The following is a 17,472-nucleotide window of genomic DNA, read 5'->3' as shown; positions in this document are numbered from 1 at the left end:
AAAGAGCGGGAAAGCCTAAAACCAGAAGCACCTGGAGCACGTGCTGCACAACAGCAATGTTAGGAGCCGGGAAAGCAACCAATCAGAAGAGAGAGCGCGCGACAGAGACCCGAAACCGTCCAATCAGAAGCAAAGTCGCGCACAAGGGTTGAAAAGGGCCGTCCAATTGCGACCGTTGGAACGAGTATCGACCGTGAGGGGCCCTGTGCAGGTGCACCCGGGCCCCCCCCTCAGAATGCACCCCGCTTCTTCACAGTGCCGCGTTGTATCGAGGTAGCATGAGGGTGAGTATGTCCTCGTTCGTTTTTACCTTGCAAAGCATTAATTCCCCGAAATTCAGAGGCCATTGCACAATTTTGAATTATGAATTTATTCCGCCCTGTATTTTCCACCCCTGTCGAACCCTTTTGTCTGTATTTTAGGGAACTGCACCCTTCTCTTCACTGCTTAGGGCATACACTCAACCTTTTTTGAAGGAAAGTAATTGTTAAATGTGTTTCAGCTGTATAACATTCACATAATATGACAGCCTGACCAATTATGACTATGACACCAGCAGACCCCATTGCAATAGTTAACAAAACCTAAGTTTCACAAATATGTGCTAGAACCTCACGCCCTGAAAACGCCCTAGCGCCACCAGCACAAAGGGTGATTCTTGTGTAGGCAAAAGTGTGGACAATGTGGATAAATGATAAAAAGACGACCAAACCAAGGACTGGATACTTATTACACGGCCTCCTCTCTTTATTCACGATGCTTGGTGTTAGGCCTGCCTTCATTCACCTGTCAATATCTCTGAACACCTAACGTGGAAACCTCTACAGGAAAAGTGGGAACTGAAGTTCCCAATGGACTTGCATTAGATTCTAAAACAAAATTGAAGTGTGAGAAAATTGTGAATCACCTGCCTAAATCATGATTGTTGTCCATTCGTCATCAAATAGTAGGCGTATTGTATGTCAAATATTCTCACTCTCCTTATGCAAGGGGCAGCCAGAAGCGTGTCATGAAGGGAGTCAGTAATTCAAGGATGGGCCACGTCTAAGCCCAGGTCACCTTTATAAGGTGGGATCAAAGGTCAAGTGGCCTTTTCACTTCTGGCCCACAGCCACAGCCACCCTCTCCCTGCTCTTTCTGCTGAACAACACTGAAAGATGATTCTTATACAGTGGTTAATTTGTAAAAAAAAATAAGGGCCGGGGCTCTCGTCAGGAGTCAGCTTGCACCAGCCCATTTCTCCTGTTTGTGCCGCCTAAAACAGAACCAACTGCTAACCATGGAAGGGGGCAGAGGATGTGCCGTAATGTCCAGAGCTGCTGACTTCAGAGCTGGGTAGCCAGGCTCCAGTCTCCGTCTCAGCTCAACATCTTATGATTCTGGGCAAATCACTTAATCTCCCCTTAAATGAATTAAAGCATTGGTGTTGATGATTAAGTGCCGGTGCTCAGCACCGGACGGAAACCACTGGCTCAAATTAAGCACTGGCGTTTAGCCAGCATGTCCCAAAGCGTTGCCAGAATGTGTCATACGTGGTGTGTTACTGTTAGGACTAGCTAGGTTGCACCCAGCAACAGCTGTAATATGCCATGTACTCCAGAGGTAATCAAGCCAGTGATGAGCAAACATATATAATGATGCACACAGTCACAGCGAGACATCGAACTGCACAGTTTCAAACTCAGTTAGGATAATGTAAACAATTAAGGAAAGTAACACATGAAAGAGCTTGGAACCTAATACAGAACCTAATACAGATACTGTTGCTACGTTCAGTGGTAGGCTGTGGCCTCGGCAAGATTACAATATCGGCATTTAAACGAGAGTTAACCTTTGATGTAGAAAGAGCCATCGCTCCCACCCAAAGCAGCGACGCAAAGCTCAGCCCTGTGATGAATATGTTGGCGCGTGAATTTCAATGTAATACATCACAAATCTAAAGATTTGCGGCCTTTTTAAGCTTTTGAGCCATGAAGCGCTGTGAAGGCCCAGAGATAGAAATGTCAGTGTGGTCTGCCCCCACGCACTAGCAAAGGAGCCGCACTACTGCAGCTTCTAAGCGCTCTAAATGGTAAGCGTCACTGCTGCTCACGTTAATGGTTCTCTTTTATCTACCTCGGAAGACTGGCAGGATAAGACAGTCTTGCCCACATACACTCACTAAGTTCCCCTCCACCATTACATCATTTTCATGACCCTGGTATAATCGAAGAACTTGCACCTTTTGGGTGGCTATTCCTGCCTGGTGTACATACAAGTATCCAGGATCTGGTGACTGGATTCTTGCCTTCCTTGAGTGAAGCATTGAGCTGACCCAAGGGCCCGGCTTGGCTCTAGGAGCCTCAGCAGGAGCCGCGTCAACAACTTATTTAGCATGTACATTGTGCTACAAATGTCGAGTGTGATAGGGACTATTCAAAATTCAAAAATATGCAAAACGTTTCACTTTACAACATTAGATTGTAAAACTGCATTCAGTGTTATTTAATAAAAGTGATAGTTTCTAAACATGAGCTTAGAAGGATTCATACCCACCCCCCACGGTCCTTTTATGATGCCGGTAGTAAACCATTAGGCGGATCCGTTCTCATGTGTCCTCTACATGTGACACAAATTGCCATTATTGATGGAGCAGTGTAAAGTCCAGTAAAACAGAGGTTCTTCTCGGATCACGCCCTGAACGGATATATTTCAAGGCGCTCATATTTTAATGGTGGTATGTTTCTGGCACATATTTTGAAAGGCAATATCCTTTGGCACGTTAACCTTTCCAGCATATATAATAATGCAGTCTCTGGGGCATAAGTTGTTGGGTGGGGCCTCTGGTGCATATGTTGCTGGGTGGGGCCTCTGGTGCATATGCTGTTTGGTGGGGCTTCTGGTGCATATGTTGTTGGGTGGGGCCTCTCGTGCTTATGTTGTTGGGTGGGGTCTCTGGTGCATATGTTGTTGGGTGGGGCCTCTCATGCATATGTTGTTGGATGGGGCCCCTGGTGCATATGTTGTTGGGTGGGGCCTCTCGTGCATATGTTGTTGGGTGGGGCCTCTCGTGCATATGTTGTTGGGTGGGGCCCCTGGTGCATATGTTGTTGGGTGGGGCCTCTGGTGCATATTTTGTTGGGTGGGGCCTCTGGTGCATATTTTGTTGGGTGGGGCCACTGGTACATATTTTGTTGGGTGGGGTCTTTGGTGCATATGTTATTTGGTGGGGCCTCTGGTGCTTATGTTGTTGGGTGGGGCCTCTGGTGCATATGTTGTTGGGTGGGGTAATGGTGCATGTTGTTGGGTGGGGCCTCTGGTGCATGTTGTTGGGTGGGGTCCCTGGTGCATATGTTGTTGGGTGGGGCCTCTGGTGCATATTCTGTTGGGTGGGGCCTCTGGTGCCTTGTTGGCTGGGGCCCCTGGTGCATATGTTGTTGGGTGGGGCCCCTGGTGAATATGTTGTTGTGTGGGGCCTCTGGTGCATATTTTAATGGGTGGGGCCTCGGGTGCTTTGTTGGGTGGGGCCCCTGGTGCATATGTTGTTGGGTGGGGCCTCTGGTGCATATGTTGTTGGGTGGGGCCTCTCGTGTATATGTTGTTGGGTGGGGCCTCGTGCATATGTTGCTGGGTGGGGCCTCTTGTGTATATGTTGTTGGGTGGGGCCCCTGGTGAATATGTTGTTGTGTGGGGCCTCTGGTGCATATTTTAATGGGTGGGGCCTCTGGTGCTTTGTTGGGTGGGGCCCCTGGTGCATATGTTGTTGGGTGGGGCCTCTGGTGCATATGTTGTTGGGTGGGGCCTCTCGTGTATATGTTGTTGGGTGGGGCCTCGTGCATATGTTGTTGGGTGGGGCCTCTCGTGCATATGTTGTTGGGTGGGGCCTCTCATGCATATATTGTTGGGTGGGACCTCTGATGCATATTTTGTTGGGTGGGGCCTCTGCTGCATATTTTGTTGGGTGGGGTCTCTGGTGCATATGTTGTTGGGTGGGGCCTCTGGTGGATATGTTGTTGGGTGGGGCCTCTGGTGCTTATGCTGTTGGGTGGGGTCTCTGGTGCATATGTTGTTGGGTGGGGCCTCTGGTGCATATTTTGTTGGGTGGGGCCTCTGCTGCATATTTTGTTGGGTGGGGTCTCTGGTGCATGTTGTTGGGTGGGGCCTCTGGCGCATATTGTGATGGCTGCATTTTAGGCAGCTATTCTAGTGGTGCTTTGTATGTGGCGCACATTCTGATTGACTTCAGCCTCTGGCCTGTGGTCTTCAAAAAGCATTTCACACGTGCTTTAATGTTCTGTAATCGTTTTTATAACCTGGATAAGTGTTTTAGCAAGGAAGTTCTGAACATTACATGCATATGCCACTTTTTGGTAGGCACAGTAAGTGCCGCCTTTGATGCACATTAATGTCCTGTTCATATACTTGTTTGCAATATTTTCTGACAACAGGAGAGTATGGAGAAGTCAAGAGGAAGCTCTTGTCATATGCCCAATTTTCAGGGTTATTGATGAGTAGGATGCAGGGGAGGTAATGTAAGGAGTGAAGTCCTATCTTTGCTTCACTTTCTCCTGTATTGATTGAGAGGACCTCACAGGGAATAGCACTCCTACTACATAGACCTCTATAAGAATTTAAGTTCATAGCTCCAAACTCAGCCTGTCTTTTCTTCTAGGTTGATAACATTAGTTCTGTTTGAGACAAACAATTACATCCTGTCCTCTCCCTACTCTTCATGCCCCCTACCTTCCATTCCTGTAGTGCTCTGAGGTGGCTCAATGCTAGCGTGTGCAAGAAACTGGTGAACTTGGGCATCATCAGAGCTGTCAACTGGACATCCTCTGATGGTTTGAGAATTGTAAACCCCATCCATTCACCACCAGACCTGGCAAGATGTAGGGACTAACACTCCACACTTGTGGTGGGGTCATAGCTGAACACAGATACCTCAGCAGCTGGAGAATTAGGTAGACACCGAACTCTTCTTGTCTTTGTCCTCTGCCTCCATATTCAGATGGTGACCTCTGATATATGTATCCTTTGAGGAGAGGCTGCCCGAAAGAGCTGTCCATAGGCCCTGTGTCCATGGAGATGAATGTCCCAAAGAGTTCCCTTCTTGTCCGACTCCCTCTTGTCTTCCTCAGTTTCTCTCCAACATTGTACCATTTATTCTCCAATAAATCATGTCTTCTCACAGTCACTCCTCAAACTCTGCCTCAACCTCAACCTCTTTCTGTCTTTATTTTCCACCTGCCTCTTCCCTCCCTACCTCACAAGTAGCTACACATGAAGCGCAGTCATTCCATCTGGTGCAATACTAGTGTTACGGGAAAGACCAATGCAACCTCAAACTTTGTTCTTCATTCTAACTTGTTCCCACCTTTCCCCTCTCCTGGTCTCTCTTATCTTCTCCCTTGATCTCTACGCATATTGAGTCAATCTTGGGCTGGCGTAAGGAACTGTATCAGGAGTCAAGATTTACGTACAAATTCACAATACAACAAGATTTGGTTTTTGTAATATGTGATTGTATTTAAAGAAATAAACAATAGTTCATGTGCACAGGTATATTTTCTATCACATATATTTACACATTATAAGATTTTGTTGATATAAACATGAAAGTAACCATAAAGTACATAGTGTCTACATAAGCCTTTTGCTCTTCCAGACACTGAAGTTGCCAACATGTGTTTTGCAGAATAGAATCCGCTTCTTCAGGGCATGAAACACGTCACGGAGCATCTATTCATAAACACGGATGTCTAATTAGCTCAAACCTTGTCAGGCAATGTGATTCACTCCCGTAAACAGCATTAAGCTTTTCTGAAATAAAGATGCAAATGCTCATGTCACAGCTAGACACTGTCAAGTTTGAACTTCATCAAAAAATGTTTATGAATAAACCATGAAACAACTAAAGACACACATTCACCAGAAATCCACATTCATCCTGCTTGTAGAAACTGCAGCGATCGAACTATATACAGGTCATACATGTCAAAACATCCGTCCATGTCCAGAACTTTGTAACAATACTGCAACAAGCTTCCTCATCAAGCCTCCTTCGATGCGAAACTTCTTAGCAGTATTGTGACAAAGTTCTGGAGAGGGACGAATGTTTTGACATGTAAAAAAACTAAACAAATAAGTAAAAGAAAAGACCCTCCTCAAGGACCTCCAGTCTGGATTCATCGCTGGCTACAGCACTTCGGCGTTAAGGTTACACGTAGTGGATGATGCGCTATGCATCCTTGACCACAGCAGATCTTGTCTCCTCTTACATCTTGAAATTTCTGCATCATTTGGCACTCCTAACAATGTGCCTCTTCTAAAACCCCTCAAGGAACGGATGGGGAGCAACGGAACAGTGCTTAGATCATTTTAGTCCCATTTTGCAAATTACTCATAGCACTTACTTCTAGCCAACTCTCTGTCTCTCTACTCCTCCCCTCTTCATCAGGAGTACCCCAACCTTCCATCCTCTCCCCAATAATCTGCTGACGAACATAGCACGCCTTGCTATGACCCTCAATGGTCTACAAGCCTGCATGTCATGCTCCAGAAAACTGAGTTGCTTGCGCTTTCTACACCATACCACACCAAGACAATAACTAGTGCTGGAAGAATTCCCACAGTACAAAAATAGTCACCTAAAAATGTAATGGGGATAATTAGAGAACAGTATATTTTGATGAGCGAACTTTTAACAATACAGTGTGACCAAACCATGAAAGTACAATACAGTTCATATATTGTAAAAACTAGCCAGACCCACCGGACCGGTGGCTCATATCACAGGTACTGAAGTTTAGAGAAGTTCCTTGAGATGAGCAGTGTCCATCATGGTGACAGGTACGGCGTTGATGCCTAGTATGACCGGGGTCCAAACAGTATCGAGGAATGCTTTACTCGAGCCTAAGATGGCTCTTTTTCTTGGAAGTTGAAACAAGAATGAGTAATGTAATAAACAGAAACAGCTGACACATGTTTCGTTCCTAAATGCAACTATTTCAAGGTTAATAGTCCAATATGGCGCAACTCCAAGGAGTTTCTAAGCATCACACTAAGAGCAAATGGAAAAATGTTCCTGAAAGATATCACTGATATCCACTTAGTAGAATAGGTAGAAGTTAGAGTCCAATGAGCCAAAGTCCTATATTGGAGTAGTAGTATCATGGAATAAGTAAGTAGTGGCTACTAGTAAGAGGCACCTGGTATTAAACTGGTGTCTTTCTATAGGTGTGCCACTCTGAGACAGTGCATGGAAGCTGGATAACTCTAACCTGCTGAACTGCAAAACATCCATTATAGAATGTGCCAGATCTCTAGTACTTACTCTAGACAAAAACATAAACCCCCAGTCCCACATTAATGCTTTAGCAAAGGGAGTACACTGCCAAATTAGTCTACTCAGTGGAATGAAACCACTCGTCCCACCAGAAGACTTCAAAACCGTAGTTCAACCTCTACTACTCTTGAAACTCAACTATGGGAACTTCCTCTTGACCGCCGTTCCCAAAGTCCACCTGGCTACACTAAAGGCAGCCCTCAGCTCTGCAGGCAGGCTGGTCTCCAGCTCCAGAATATCACAGCATATCCCCCTCATCCTGATGACACTAAAGTGGCTCCCCTTCGAGATAAGGTGCATCTTTAAATTAGCATGCATAGTACACACTGCAGTACACAAAGAGGCTGCTTCCTACATGACGTGCAAACAAGTCACTTCACGAGGCTCCCGCTCTCCGAAGCACACAATCTCTAAGATTACAAACCCCTTCAATAAAAAAGTCTAGAACTCTAAAGTCATCCTTTTCCAGAAATACCTCAAAAACCTGGAACCCATTTCTCCTGCTCTTACGATGAATTCCTCTCATGAGGATCACAAAAGAACTCAAAGTCTTACTTGCCCAACGAATTCTCAATTCTGTGAAAGGGATAAAAACTGTCTTGAAGGAGACCTTAGAGCTTGCTGAGACACATAGACAGTTCTTTCCTGAACCTAAAGACTGCCCGGGCAGTCCTTTCTCAGCAAAGATTCCTATTTTAGGTTGGTCATATGGAGACTTCTAAACATGAACTACTCTATCATTCTCCATTCCTTAAATGAGCCTCCATTGCACTGCCCAATTGTTGTCATGGTTTATCCTCTCTTCTTTGTTGATGTCCTACTGTAATAAATCTTCACCTGTTATTTCCTCTGTAAAGTGCTCTGCTGCCCTGGTGGGTCTAGTTAGCGCTATATAAAAGTGCAAATCAGTCATTAAGTCATTAAAGTGTAGGCAATGCCTGCCTTACTGGATATTACACATTGCCCTTATCCCATGACTCAATGACTGGTGGCTTCTATTGCTAATATAGTTTTAGTTCTTGTGGCTGTTGGGGATGAGTTTGATAAACATTTGTAGGTGTAAGAACCACTGTATCACAGAGTCAGTTTTTCATATTTGTATAGTTCTCTTAAAGTCCTGAGATGACCAGGCTGGTGTAACGTGCTGGCAATGGAGACATTGTGGCAGTGAAGTGCGAGAGTGCGTAACTCTTTGCAGGGTTTTTGGTGAAGGGGGTAATATCCATCCCGTGTAAGTGCGATAAATGAATCCTATACCCTTCCCTTGATGGTAAAGATACAAGACAGATGACACAATGCCTGACGAATGGAAAAGTGTTTTGGTCACCATCATTTGTCAACAAATAGAAGAAAGAGAACTGATTTATAAGTGTTGCCTTCTCGTCACATAACCATATTCTGCAATATTGAGCAAATCACTTGTTCTGAGGATGTGAGTTCTAATATCTGGACAAAGATTTTTAGTATTCAGACTCAGGTAACTGCCACGATTAAGGGCTATACATAAAAAACACTAATTCACGTTAGAAGCTGTATTTTTACAGATGAACTGATCTCCATTATTGCGGCATATGGAATAGAAGAGGTTGGAACTGAGGATTCTTCTTGGTTTGCACCCACAATCTTTTCTCTCTGTTCTCTTTCTGCTACCAGGGAGCTCTGGCCATCGGAGCTGGTGTTACGGGCATGGAAGAAAGTCCATCATCATGCCTGTTTCCACTGCACAGACCGTCATCGCTTGATGCTCCATAGAGATCACATCATAACGTCCCCAGTGGATCTGCACTGCTTGAAACACCTGCCGCCTGTAGAGAGAGCAGCAAAAGTGGATGCATCTCTGAGATCCCCGAAGGACCCTGAGGAGCCCCAACACAATGCAAGTATGATCTTCTGGGACCCGCTATTTCTCTATCGCAGAGGGCATCTTCTGTTCTTGCAACAGCTCAAGGAAATAAAGACTTTAATTGGGTAGAGAGACCACACTTGGAGATCGTCTTGGTGGTATAGCAGGCCTATATGCATGTTTATTTATTCACCGGGGCATCCCTGTGAGACAATTTGGGACCTTCTGGTAAATTAGTCTTCTTTGCCTGTGAATGTCCTCAAAGTCACAGGGACTTTATTTGTGTGCAAGTTGCAGAATCTGGTAGTGTCTGATTCCGGAGGGCTTTTCAATGCATCAGTTTGCAAACCAGCCATGTATTGTGGGGCAAACGACAGGAAAACAATAACTGTACATGCATGAAACTGTCTCCAAAGTGCTGATGTGGGAGCAAGATCTCAAGCAGTCCCTTCTGTTGGGGTAATAGATACTTGTCGACTCAAATTTAAATTTGGAAAGTGCTTTTGTGAAGAATGGATTGTAATGTAAACTGATAGCTCCATCAAACAGATCTGATCAAAGAGGGATGCACGAAATCCAGTTCCCAGGCTCTCTAACAGAAGCAGGGCGATGACTGCTGTAGCCAAAAAAGGAGCATTTCTATTTGGGCGATGGGCTTGGTCTTTTAGCCTAGTAAAGAGGGGGGATGCAGCTGTGGGACAACTGGGGATCCCACTACAGGGCCATAGGGCCTTTCACCAAGGGTATGAGGGTTCTTAGGCGGTGGTGTGATAATAGCAGAGGGGAAGGCTATCTGACAGCTGTGTGTACAACTGTATGGTTATCGGGTCCTAATCTTTGGGTGTGAAAAGTATGACAAGAGGGTGTCAGTGAAATCTAGTGCGGGGGTCGGTCCACCAGATAGATGCCTCCTCGTCACCTAGAGACAACACTCCCGACCCGACCTTTCATTTAATAAATCAATTGCAAAATGTATTGACATCAGTGGAAGAAATTGGACTAACAAAGGTAGACCTCAGGGGCTCCCCCCCAGCCCTGCTCAGGAGCTCCCCCGTCTCTCTAAACCTTCTTCCCAGTTGAACTGAGAGGGAAGAGGACCGCTTTATATTCCACAAACATATGAACATGAGATCACTCTGATGCCTCGTTTTCCCTGTTGTCTACTGTTCTCCCCTCATTCTTTCGCCCACACAATGCTCCGCCCTCCTCTTTGCCCACCCTCATCTTCTCTCTCGTTCTCTCTACCGCCTAATTGTGCTCTCTGTCTGTGTCTCTCTCCTCTTCTCCATCTACTTCTCACCCCTCCACTCCTGTGTTTCCCCCTTTTCTGCTCACTGGCCTTACAGCCTGCACCATCTCCCACTTAGTTACTCCAAGACCAGTTTTCTCCCCCCTCCCCCCCCCCCCTGTACACTCTCGTCTTCTCCTCTCTAAACCCCTCTGTACTAAAAGGCTTCACTGTATCTCCAATGCACGTTAACTTGTTCTGAGTTACCTCTGTTTTACTGTGTGATCAGGACTCGTCCCGCCTCAGTTGGTTGCACTGTAAAGCACACTGACGCTTCTCTGATTCAGCGACACTATAGAAGAATACAAATAAAACACAAGACATAAATATAATGTATTGCATCGGTACCTAAAAGAAAAGTGAGTTATAGGTTGTTGTGTTGTATTTACGTGTATCCCTATCCAAGAAGCATCTTGTCTGTGAGCCCATTGGCCGGGAATGGGTAGCACCCCTTCTGGGGAGACGCGTGCCCTATGGGCTGGATAACAAGACCCAATCATAGGGCTATCGTCATGAACATTGTGGTTCCTCTGGCTCTTCTATGTTCAGACAGTTCATAGCTTCTCATTACAATCTGAGCTGTGTTTGTTTCACAGGAGTAATGTCATTTCTCACCTTTTTGTGCCCAGGGTACCGCTTACGTACCTCATCTCTGTCCAGCGGGGTACAGAAGCCCTCAGTGCTCAAAACTTTGCAATAGCTGCGAGCTTTGTACATATTCAAAGCCAACGAGCCTCATCTGGATTGTGCATATGAAGAGAAGCTGGTGGAGGTGTTTAGAGTTCAGCTACCACGTCACTCATGTTTGGTTTCAAAACAAGCATTGCAAGGACAAAGAGAATCGCACAGGTCTGCAGTACCATGAAGAACCCCTGGTAGGAGATTCTATAATATTCTTTTATGGAGTAAATCTGCCACCTTTAGGTGAAGTGTATGTAGTACGGTCTCTAACAACCAGCTGCAGTGGCACCTATTATTATTGCTTCATGGGTGAATGGCCTCATAACTTACAGCATTGTATCATCAGTCTGTGATCTCCTACCTTATTGTATTGCATCATGGGTGAACGACCACATAACTTACAGTATTGTATCATAGGTCTGTGATCTCCTACCTTATGGTATTGCATTATAGATGAATGACCTCATACCTTACAGTATTGCCTCATGGGTGAATGACCTCATACCTTACAGTATTGCATCATGGGTAAATGACCTCATACCTTACAGTATTGCATCATAGGTGAATGACCGTCTGTCTTATAGTACAGCTTTATACCACACACTATTGCAATATGAGTAAATGACATTCTACCTGACAGTAATGCATCATGGGTGAATGGCCTTGAACTTATGGTACTGCATTATGGGTGAATGGCCTACCTTACAGTATTGCATACATGGGTGAATGGCCTCCTACCTTACAGTATTGCATCATAGCTGTATGACTTTATACTTTACAAGATTGGTTTGTAGGTGAATGACCACATACCTTACAGTAGTGCATGATAGGTGAAAGTCCTCATATCTTATGTTAGAACGTTAGAATGTTGAGCACTCCATTGCACACAACAGAGTGCTCCAGGCCTCTACGGGCTGGTAGAAGCCGGCAGAACAACATTCAAATGTTGTTTTTCATTCACAGCTGCTGCTGTGAGCAAAAGCCTCTCGGGCCTGAGGGAATTTAAATCCCCTCGGGCCCCGAGAGGCCTTTGTTTTGACCAATTAGAACATTCAGTCCTCTGGGGCAGAATGTTCTAATAGCCTTAGAGCCCTCCTAGAGGCTCTACTGGCCATTAAAGGCCCGCTCCCTTCGGCTCGGTCCTTTAACGCTGGAGCGGGCCTTCAGTGGCCGGTAGAGCCCGCTGGTCGGGCTCTAAGGCTATAGTATTACATTGTGGGTGAAGGACCTCATACCCCAAGGATTGCATCATGGATGAATGACCTTAAACCTTATACTACTGCATCATGGGTGAATGACCTCCACCTCAACAGGAGGTAAAGGATGGGGTGTGATGGTGAGTGATACCCTCCAAGTCATCCAGACTAAGCTGCTATCTTCTTTGAGCAGATCACATCTTTGTGAAGTGTTTGCTAGATATGGCAGGCGGTAGATCACAGCTGAGAGAAGGTACATATCTCCCATGCCCAAGTACGACATCTGATGGATATCTCAGAAGGGGGTCTGTTGCATCTGTAGATAGGATTTTGTAAAGTCAGCAGTTGTCTTTATTTTGTTCTCTCTGTGCTGTATATGTCTGAGAAGAGCAGGACTGAAGACCGTCTTCAAGGAGAGGGTTGGAAGGGAAGCCAGGGAGGCCATGGTGGCCATGGCGCAGTTGGTTTGCTCTGACTAGCCTGTAGTTTAAAGCTAATGGGTTCTAGCCCTGCATTGGGAAACTAAACCAGTTTCCTCTCATCACTCCGTTCATCTTTATCTCTGTGCTATTGTTGTTGTCTTTTTATTTTTTTAAGCTTTATCTTATCCTGAAGATCAGTAATTCAGTGCTTTGGCTATGGAACGCTTACCTAATTTTCATTGTAGTTTTTGTATTATAGGCAACCCATGTCCGATTGCAATTGTAAGGGTGTATTGTGGCTTAGTAGTAAGGAAGACGTTTTTGGCTTTCTCTACATAATTGTCTTTATTATTAGGTATTTTGAACATCTTAACAATAATCCCTTCAATGTTAGGTTCACTATGGAATATAATCATGATGCCATCAACTTTCTTGACTTACGGTTTTATCTCAAAGAAGGGAACATACAAAGCACTCTACATCGCAAAAGCACTGCATGTAATAGTGTCTTACATGCCAGCAGTGCACATGCTAGCTCTGTTATTCAAAACATACCTTTTGGCGAATTAGTAAGAATTAGAAGTAATTGCAGTGAAAATGAGACCTTCATCAAAAATATTAGTGAAGCAAAGAAACGCTTTGAAACCAGGGGGTTTGCGAAGAAATCTTTGGAGAAAGCAGAACAGAGGGCTCTTATTTTGAACCGAGATATGACTCTATCTGACATTACCCATAAAACAAGGAATAAAGAGCAGAAAGGTAAAGTACGGTTTATAACTCAATATACTACACATAGCAGTAGCATTTTTAACCTGTTAAGACGGAATTGGCACCTTTTGCAGGCAATACCTAGCTTGCAGGGAGCCATAAGTATTAAACCATCGATTACCTATAGGAGAGGAGTGACCCTGAAAAATAAACTTTGTCCGAGTTATATTACAACTCAGAAACCAACAACATGGCTACCAGATAAACCAAATGGATTTTACACCTGTTGTTGCTGTAATATTTGCAGATTTGGGGCTAATAAAACCAAAAGCTTTACCCACAACGGTTCACCTTCATATCAAATTAGACAATTCATTAATTGTAATACCACTCATGTGGTATATATTATTGGATGCCCTTGCGATGTGATATGTGTTGGTAGCACCAGGAGACAACTTAAACTCCGAATTCAGGAACTTAGGAGGGCCATTCTCAATAGGGACAGGACATATCCCCTAGCTGAGCATTATCTAAAAGCCCATTGTGACAACAATAATTTTTGGTTTTATGGTATTGATCATGTATGTCTCAACAAAAGGGGTGGGGAAAGAGAACTGACCTTAAGACAGAATGAGGCAAGATGGATTTGCAAATTGAGATCTATTGCATATGGCCACAATACGGATGATGAGATGCATTTCTTTCTTAGGAATTGATATACTGTACACTAATACTAATACCTTTTTTTTTTTCTCTCCATAATGAAGGTTACTATCAATAGCCCGAGGCTTATATGACGTTTTTTAGATATATCATGAAGTGATTACGGTATACAAAACTGACTGCCACGTTTTCCCTTGGTTGACAATATGGCCATTTTTCTTTGATTGATTGGCGATTTTTGTGATGCAATCTAATTTTACAAACTCACTCCCGTTTCTCTGATTGAGTATTTTTACTATCTCTTTCGGATTGGAGAAAAGAAACTCTAATTACAGGACGTGTTCTAGTTCCCTCTATTGTCGTGCATGACATGTTTCCTGTCTCTACGATGTACGATTGGACTAACATACTTCCGCTTATCTATCTTCAGGAAATACATGCACCATTTAACGTACGCGTTCTAGTGCTTCGCGAGGGGCATTCCTTTTCTAAAATCACATGAATATGACTTGTGGCCAATGGTTGCTGATATAAGTCTTGTGATTTGTTTGTATTGACCACGTATAGAACGTACAACAGCCCTATGACGGATTAACGTCACGCAGAATCCGGAAAGGGATTCTGTATTTCAAGTGGAACGCGGGAGATTGTTCTCGTTAGCAATCTTGAAAGCTGCTCGAGTTTCTGTCTGGTGAGTACGGGCTTGTTTTCTGGCTACGGTGCGCGTTACTTTTTGTCTATCTGATGTTTATTTATGTTTTAACTTGAATACGCTAGACTGTGTTGTTTGAACTTATCTAAATGAGGATGATTTTTTGGGGTGGTTTTTTAATTGACGGCGTTTTCGTTGATTGATTACACTTTTTTTTAATGATTTCCTACTTCAGGTTGGTGATTTCTGATCTTGTTGTTTTTTCTCTCTCCTTTTGCAGGCCTGATCGTGGCCTTTGGGATAGTTCCCTCACATATTTCAGAGTTAATTCCTGAAGTGGGTTGATAGAATTGCCTTACGTGATAAGCGTTAGCAGGTAACCTTTTCAGTTTTATAGTAATTTATATAAATAATTCTCCTTTTCGGTGCAATATTGATTTAATAAACATTGGACTTTTTATATTGTACGGTATGTGATGTAGGCCATTTTAGATTCAATTGGTTAGCTCTCCTCTTACGATAATTGGTCTAGGATTCTGACCATAAAGTATTTTTAATGTCTCTGACTGATATGTAATTCCTTACTGTTTGGAATTATTTGCACTAAATTATAATTAGACTCGATTGTTTCAGGAGGCTAGGAGTTTTTTGTTACTATTCATGCCCTTTCTCTCCCTTTTAGGCCAAATGGCGGCCTTTGAATTTGATGCTTTTTTAAATTTTATGGCTATCACATGGATTTGTTTGAAATAAAGGTTCATTTCCACACATAAGGTCTTAATAGGTAATTCCAGTTATTCTTTTTATTGGTTTGTACTCTTCCTTTCAATGCATTTTATCTATTTCTTCTTCACATTGAAATTGGCCATGGTGTCTTTTTCCTAATATTTCTCTTTTTTGGATAGATTGTCCCCCCAAAAAAAACGTTGTCGTGGGAACATTATCACTTCGAATTTCAGTAAAAAGAAAACAACTCAGAAGTATAATTGTGTTTGGAATATCTTTCAGGTCAGAAATGTCAGACGTATGCTTTTCTCTTGCGACCTTGTTGAATTTGGTGGAGGCATATGATTTAGCATAATGTCATTTTTCGCCTCTTATTAGGTTGTGACACTACCTTCGCTTGCTATTTCAAGTTCGTCCTAGAACATTACCGTAATTTTAAAGCTCGATGATAACCTATATACATTCTCCCTCAAGAAGGGCCTTCTTTGATAAGGTGAGTTTATAAATATATATAATTCTCCCTGTAATGGTCTCGACCAATACATTTAGTTATATATTTCTTGAACTCAGACCCCAAAAATCTTTTGAAAACAATGAATCTCCGGTGATTTTTAACTAATGTAAAGTTTTGTTTTTTCTGGACTAACTTTCATGGCTCACAGGTTGCTTTGTTAAATTCCAATGATATGCTTATCATTCAGTCTATATATCTGGTAATGGACTGTTTGCCTTATTAATTATTTAGATTTGTTTTTCAATGTGAATAGTTTTTATTTTTCCTTTCTGGTGTTCAGCAGGATCTAAAAAATCTTTTTGATATATATTAGTTTATGAGAATTTTTTTAAATGAGATGGTTAGGATTGCTTGCTTTCAGATCAGGAGAGATCAATAGGAATTTCAATGTATACTCTATATTAATACAGTCAGTATGGATAGTTTCTTGATGTCAAACTTGAGGACTCTATATATGTGTTGTCGACTGTAATATGTATATATATGAGTTATTTGTGTATGTGGATATATTATTGATTTCTAACACAAAATTTTCTAAATGTTCTTTAACTCTTTTCTGTCTTGTTATTTGTTTTAAGTCAATATATGTTTTTTTGTGATTCTTCCTTACATATGGTCATATTTATATGTATGCATTCTGTTTATATTTTCAGCCCTGATGAAGTTCTCCATGAGAACGAAACGCGTTGGCTGAAATTCCCTGTTGTTTATGAACTGTTGAAATTTTGAACAATAAAGAAATATCAGATACTCTCAGAGCAAATTCCTAGACATTTCTTTCATTCCTGCGCACACCATTTAGAACAAATCTTTAGGATCTGGAAACACAGTGGCACCACAAGACGGTTGGTGTCTGGGCTTGTAGCGTGGGACTTTAATCAAACAGAAAACTGGTACAGAGGTGCAGGGAGGAAAGTCCACCGTCTGGTGTGTTGTTCTAGGAATATACTACTACATTCATGTGTTTTAATGGCTTTAATCTACATGGCAAAAGGTACCTGGGAAGTACAAAGAATTAGAACCCCTTCTATTTCCGGTAAAAGGCCGATTAGGTCTACATGGTATAGAGTGCCTGACTTAGAGCTTGACAGACAGGGTACTCAGCTGCAATGGCGACGGGGTACCCTGTCTGCCAAACTCTCTGTCTTCCCCGCCATATTTTGAGGCAGGCGAACCTCCAAGATTATGCTGACAGTAAAATGTACTCTCCTGGCATAAAGCTTCCTCTGGCAAACTACGGTAGTACAGGTCATCAGAGTTAAGTCATCCAACTATATACCCTATTTAGAATGGGTAGTTCAGTTGTTGTTTTTTAATGTCCATCACTGCCAGGAATATTCTGGTGTTGAGGGGCAGTAAAAAAAAAATGTAAAGTACCCCTGCGACATGGGAGAAAACTCCCATGGTGGTGGAGCCATTTGTTTTTTCTTTTCCAAAATCAGACATCTGCTT

General features: G+C 43.2%; 1 long non-coding RNA gene across 1 annotated transcript; it reads left to right on the top strand.

Annotated features, from left to right (window-relative positions):
- The first annotated feature begins 157 nt into the window (after nt 1-157).
- LOC146772198 (uncharacterized) lies at nt 158-15,996 on the top strand. The gene is made up of 7 exons (XR_014972195.1): nt 158-284; nt 8,981-9,207; nt 11,088-11,333; nt 14,233-14,819; nt 15,061-15,156; nt 15,686-15,788; nt 15,885-15,996. It is a non-coding gene; the product is annotated as an uncharacterized LOC146772198 (long non-coding RNA).
- The last annotated feature ends 1,476 nt before the right edge of the window (nt 15,997-17,472 follow it).

Source organism: Triturus cristatus, chromosome 12 (assembly GCF_964204655.1).
Source record: "Triturus cristatus chromosome 12, aTriCri1.1, whole genome shotgun sequence".
Taxonomy (NCBI): domain Eukaryota; kingdom Metazoa; phylum Chordata; class Amphibia; order Caudata; family Salamandridae; genus Triturus; species Triturus cristatus.
The sequence above is the reverse complement of the archived record's forward strand: the minus strand, read 5'-3'. Positions and strand labels throughout refer to the sequence as shown.